This window comes from Primulina huaijiensis, chromosome 11 (assembly GCF_012295235.1).
Source record: "Primulina huaijiensis isolate GDHJ02 chromosome 11, ASM1229523v2, whole genome shotgun sequence".
Taxonomy (NCBI): domain Eukaryota; kingdom Viridiplantae; phylum Streptophyta; class Magnoliopsida; order Lamiales; family Gesneriaceae; genus Primulina; species Primulina huaijiensis.
Genome location: NC_133316.1, coordinates 72,024 through 78,216, shown reverse-complemented (window position 1 = coordinate 78,216; position 6,193 = coordinate 72,024). Strand labels below are relative to the sequence as shown.

At 37.5% G+C, this 6,193-nt stretch overlaps 1 pseudogene; it reads left to right on the top strand.

Moving 5' to 3' along the window:
- Positions 1–3,551: 3,551 nt before the first annotated feature.
- Positions 3,552–5,978, top strand: LOC140987662 (zeatin O-glucosyltransferase-like; annotated as a pseudogene).
- The last annotated feature ends 215 nt before the right edge of the window (positions 5,979–6,193 follow it).

The following is a 6,193-nucleotide window of genomic DNA, read 5'->3' as shown; positions in this document are numbered from 1 at the left end:
ATTAAATTAAATAACTATTATTTAATTTATATAATTAACTCATTGGTTTAATTTAATTTTAGACTCCTCTAGAATATTTATGAGAATTTGTACACATTAGTAGTCACTACTAATAATACTACCATTTAATTATTCAATTCTAAATTTACTAAATAAATGATTCCGAACTCATTATAACCCCGATCGACGATCCGAATGAAACGACCTCGACCTTTTTTTATTAATCATATATCATAAACTCGAAAATACTATCTAAATAAAATAACATAACATAATCAACAATCATAATAATTTAGCATATGAAATCTCAAGTGCATAAAATAAATCTTAAATCATCAACTAATAAAAACTCCTAAATCGATCTTTAAAAAGATCAACTAACAAATAAGCAAAGCATACAAATATCTCATAAGCAAAGCATACAAATATCTGTAGTAAAATCATTAACATAATCTTTAAATCATTTATCTAACAAGTTAGTGCGGAAACATAAAGGTCTTCGGGTGTGTACTGCTGCACTCGATCCACTCAATCGTCACCGTCTTCCATAAATCATCAAATCATGTATCATACAAACCTAGTCAGTCTAAAGACTCATCACGTTCTAAACATGGATAACAAATAATACATATACAATCACATGCATTAAAAAACATATTTTTATATAAAATAGCTTTTGGACATAATTAAACTATTTAAAAAATAGCTTTAAGCATAAATAAATCATTTAAAAATAACTTTAATCATCATCATAAATCATATATCATAAAATCATATTAATCATAATGCTTTCAATCATATATCATTTTGGGTGAAGTTTGATCCTTGAAAGTGACTAGCTTTTACCTCCGATCGACTGATCAGTTTTCAGCTCCACATGGCCCATGGGGGTGTACACTAGGCTCCACCACGAAAATACGATCGTCGGGGCTCCCTCGGGGGTCTTCTCCTATAGACGGGCTCCGTCTAGGGCCTTTTCTTATAAATTGGCTCACTCTAGGGCCTTCTCCCGTAAATGAGCTCTCTCTGGGGCCTTTTCCCCTCACGACATCCCCATAAAATTGTAAGTTCACCGTTTCTTATTAAAACGGATCCCCCACAAATCATATATCATATGTTATAGTCAATTCACATCTCTCAAAATATTTTTCTTTTCATTAAAAATCATAAAATAACATACTTTCCAAAAATAGCATTTTACAGTAAAAATTGCACAGCTTTACCATAAATCGTAAAATAACATATTATCAACAAAATCATCATTTTAAATCGTAGAATATCATTTAACATGCATTATGATCCTTCGGGACGCTGCCAAGCTTTTACGTATTTTCCTACGTGTAAAATTACCGTTTTGCCACTGGACGTAAAAATTCGATTTTATCTTTTTCTCACTTTAATGACATGTGCTTATCCTAAATAATTATTGAAGCTTAAATATAATTTTTCATAATTTTATCCCGCTTAAATCTAGGTGTTTCAATTAATTCTTTAATTAATGTTTCGGGAGGCGATTAAATCTCGGATAAATCCAAAACTCATTATTTTGATCCCAAATTTTATATATAACATTTTTATTACCTATTATACCCTTGTGAGCCATGAACCACACCCGTGGACCCATGGTTCTAATTTTAATCTTTAAAATCTCGTTTTTGACACATATTCAAACCATCTCCCAAAATACTCGAGCCATGGTCGAGCCACCTCGAGCCAAACCTTAGCCAACCCATCTAGGCACCCTACTGACCAAGCCCAGCTCGTAGAACCTAGCCCTAGCTCTCTCAAACTCACCTGGAACCTGACCCAAACCTGCGCCTATTGTGATCCTCACGCTTAAGTCTCCTAGTGCCCTTAGGACTCTTCCAGCCGAGCCACCACCGAGCCAACCTGACCCTAAACATCCTTGGACCACGCCCAGACCCAACCTAGACCAGCCCAAGCCCTTGAATCATCGCCCGAAGCGCTGCAAGCCAGCTGCAAGAAGATGCAGGGATGTGCGCAAGAGTTCCCTCACTCTGCTCGCCACAACACACCCAGCCACTCCAGCCCCTGGCCCGACCCCTGCCCATCAACCTAGGACCCTGATGGATCACCTAGCCCAGCCCCAAACCGAGCTGCAACCCCTTGAACAGCAGTTGATCGCGAGAAGGCTTGGGGAGAGTCCTAGATTTCATGGACTCCTCCTCTGCCTGAAACACAACTAGGACTCTTCCTAGGACCTAGCCACGATCCGTAGGACCCAAACCCCAGACCTGGTCGAACCCCAAGGCCCCATGCACCCTAGCCTCCCCTCTTGAATTTCGGACAACCAACACAACTCACGGTTCCTTCTTTTATTTTCCCACGGTTGTTCCAGCTTGTTCTTCCTTTAAATTTATCATGTTTTGATCATAATTCAGTCATATTTTATCATGTATTGGCAGTGTGTCCGTTGGATTCAAAAACGTTTCCAAAACAAGCGTGAAATCATCGTATTTTTGAAAATAAACGTTTTTACCGTAAAAGATAACAAACACCTATATTTTTCATACATAAACAATTAAATTATGCATAATATGATTTGTATGATGTTTAAAAAGGTTTAGAAAATGTGCATTTACGTTTATAACGCTCGAATATAAGATCGTTGGCGAGGGTGCGACGTTGGACGACCGGACGACGAAGAATACAAGCCTCTTCCTTCCTTGATATTTTTCGAAAATTTTAAGTGTGTGCAAGGGTGAATTTCGGCTGATAGGAAGGTAGAAATATGATGTTTTGAAAGCCTAGGAGTTTTATTTATAGATTTAAACAACATGCTAATGGACTTTGGTTTTGAGATTACAAGCTTAAGGATAATTGGGCCTACTTTAAATAATTAAATTGGGCTCAATAACACTTAATTAATTAAATAATAAAATTTTATAAAATAAGTTTCCCAAAAATAATATTTTGATCTTTTAAAAACTCTTTGTTTGCCCAAAACCAGCTTCTCGGGAAAAATCGAGCTCGACTGGTAAAATAATTCGAACTCCAACATTTTTACGAAAATTAAATCATTTTTAATCATATTAGGAAGCCTTGTCATATTTAAATAAAATTACATGTTCTTGTCTTCGTCGTCCTCGGTCTCCTTTTCAATGCCTATTATCGAATATTTGGGTAAAATCCTTAATTTTATGTAATCATGTTATATTATCATTTAATCATGCAATCATACATTTAATCATATAATAAATATCATGCTAGCATGTAAAATCAATTTAAATAAAACAATTAAGCAATTAAAATAATTTTGCATGCATGCGGTTTACGTAGGTTGGTTTTTCGGATGTTACACCGAGAGTGTCGATGTATCAAGGATACAAGTCTTCATATAATGAAAAATGAAAATTTCGAAAATCAAAATTTTTACTTACCATATTGGGCAGCTAGTCGTGGGTTCACATCTCCATGTGATTCAAAATTACACTTATTCTTGTTCAAACTTATCCTGATTAGCCTCATTCTTTTCATCAAATCCTTGATTAAGAATGTCAAAACTCATTTATGATTGCACCCATCGGATCATGGTAAGAGCGTCTAGTAACATCGCCCCATGGTCCCCCAGGTATCATTGATAGTGTCTGCAAGAACCTTAAGTCATGGTTAGAGTACAGTACGGTCCTTTCAATACATATATCTCAATCGAATCTGCAATCATTGATATATCGAGAGTTGCATATGAATTTCGATAATGATGTGATTTATCTTTGAGTACTAATAGTGGCATGTTATATCCAATTAGGAAAACACATTTCTCTAAAACACATTTCTTGCTATGGTCAGAGACTCCTTGCACTATTAACTCATCAGATCACATAAGATATCTTTATCCGTAGGAAAACAGTGAATCCCTGACTACAATGCATTTTCTCTTACGTATTTCGAAACTACAACCAACCTTGCCACCTGATGACCCTCAATGGAGTCGGTAAACAGATCAAAGTGCATGCTAGTACGTATAGCCCTTACATTGTCCTGTGTCAAAGGACTAATTATGTACAGCCATAACCGTAGACTATTTCACTCGATGAGTGAAAACCACTTGGATAGTCTGAGGGAGGGTTGTTCAATCCATCATCATATGACCACTCATCTGAATAAATTGACATCTCCATGTCCTTGCCAATGAAACATGACGTTTATATCACAAATGATAGTCTCAAGCTCAAGCGACTTTTATCCTTATTTTAGACGGCTGATTCGACTAGGAACATGTTTGGAATATACGGTATACTTCCTAATGAGTTTCATGATCTTACACTGAAAGGCAAACTTTATGGTACTTATTGTATATTTAAAGACTTTATCAATACAGCCTGCATGAGTATACAGATAACGCATAATGGCATAATTGATTAAATCGTAAAATATTATTAAAATAAATATTGTTTTACATTAGAGTCAATAAAAGTCCGAGCCACAAGTTAGCTTGCTGGACACTTACTCTAACAAGAGTGGCAACGGTGCCACTACCAGCGCAAAGCCATCTGAACCAGCTGTTTCAACTCACATAGCTTCCTATGGCCTCCCAGTTCACTTTCATGGCTCCGCCAACAAAACCTAATACCGTTCACCAAATCCACTTCCATTATCTCCGAACGCCACCGATCGCTGCTGTTGATCCTGATCCTAACTCACCGGACAAATTACCACTCCATCTATGGTCGGCAGCCTACGCCACCATGAACATACACAAGCAGGTAGCCGAGCTGCCACAGGAGATGTCGTTGAAAACAACAAGGGTAGTGATAGTATATGACAGGTTGATGATTAGGTGATTCAGGATGCCATTTTGATTCGAAACGCTGAGTTTTATGCGTTCAATTGCATCTCAGCTTTCAACTTATTCTTCATACTTTGGGAAGTGACGGGAAAACCATTAGAAGTAGAGCGAGAACTTAAAAAACCTTATGTCAAGGAGTTTATCCCAGAAGAACCCCTTCAATTCATAGTTTCGAAGTCTGAACTTTTCGAAGAAAGGGCTGGGGACATACATAATTCATGCAGATTGATTGATGGTATATACATCGATCTGATATCTAGGCAAGAGATCAGTGGGAGAAAGAAACAACGGGCTATTAGGCCATCCATTTCTCCAAAATCTATCGAAGCCATAAGTGCTTGGATTGGCTGGATAAACAAGCTCAAGATCGGTGATATATGTTTCAGAACAACCGCTTCATTTTCTGACGAAGAAGCTATGGAGTTTGCAATGGGGCTGGATCAGGGCAAACAAAAGTTAGTTTGGGTGCTCCGAGAAGCAGACAGAGCCGATATCTTTGCCGGTGAAGCTAGAAAGATTGGCCTGCCGAAAGGGTTTGAAGAAAAAGTGAAAGTAAATGGACTGGTGTTGCGAGATTGGGTTCCTCAAATGGAGATTCTTGCGCATACGTCCATAGGTGGATTCATGAGTCACTGTGGGTGGAATTCTTGCTTCGAGAGTATTGCTATAGGGGTACCTGTTGCAGCATGGCCAATTCATTCGGATCAACCGCTTAATGCTTTATTCTTGACAGAAGTTCTGAAGATAGGATTAACGGCGGGGAAATGGGAAAAAAAAAAAAGGAAATGGTTAGAGCTGAGAGAATTAAAAATGTGGTAGAGAAATTAATGGAATCCGAAGAAGAAGATGAGATGAGAAGAGCTGCCCAGGTGTTGAGAGCTGCACTTAATGAATCAATGGCGGACGGTCAGAAATTTGATGATTTCATTTCTTAGATTAGTAGGTGATAATGTGTGGGTGCTCATGCTTAATTTTTTTTTCCTATTACTTCATCTTCAAACTTGTGGTTTCGATATATGTAATGCAATATGTGGCTATCCTACCAGAAAATACAAACGAAGAACAATTTTGGAAAATTTACGAATTATGACAGCAGGCAATCGTATTGCTTAGCTATTAGATCCTGCCTCAAATGGTTCACATTAGGGTCTTGAAGTCCAACCACCACCACTCCAGTTCTTCCTTGAACTTGTGGTAAAATAGAGTGCTGCATAAAAATTAAACATTAGATTATATCAATATCAGGATGCTTTACATGTCCTAAATCACCACATCCACCGATTTTACTGTGCAATCTCGAGAGCACATCAAAACAGTGTAACATGACACAAGATTGTTCCCAACATCATCTAACCAATCTTCCTCCGAAAATACCGACCCAGA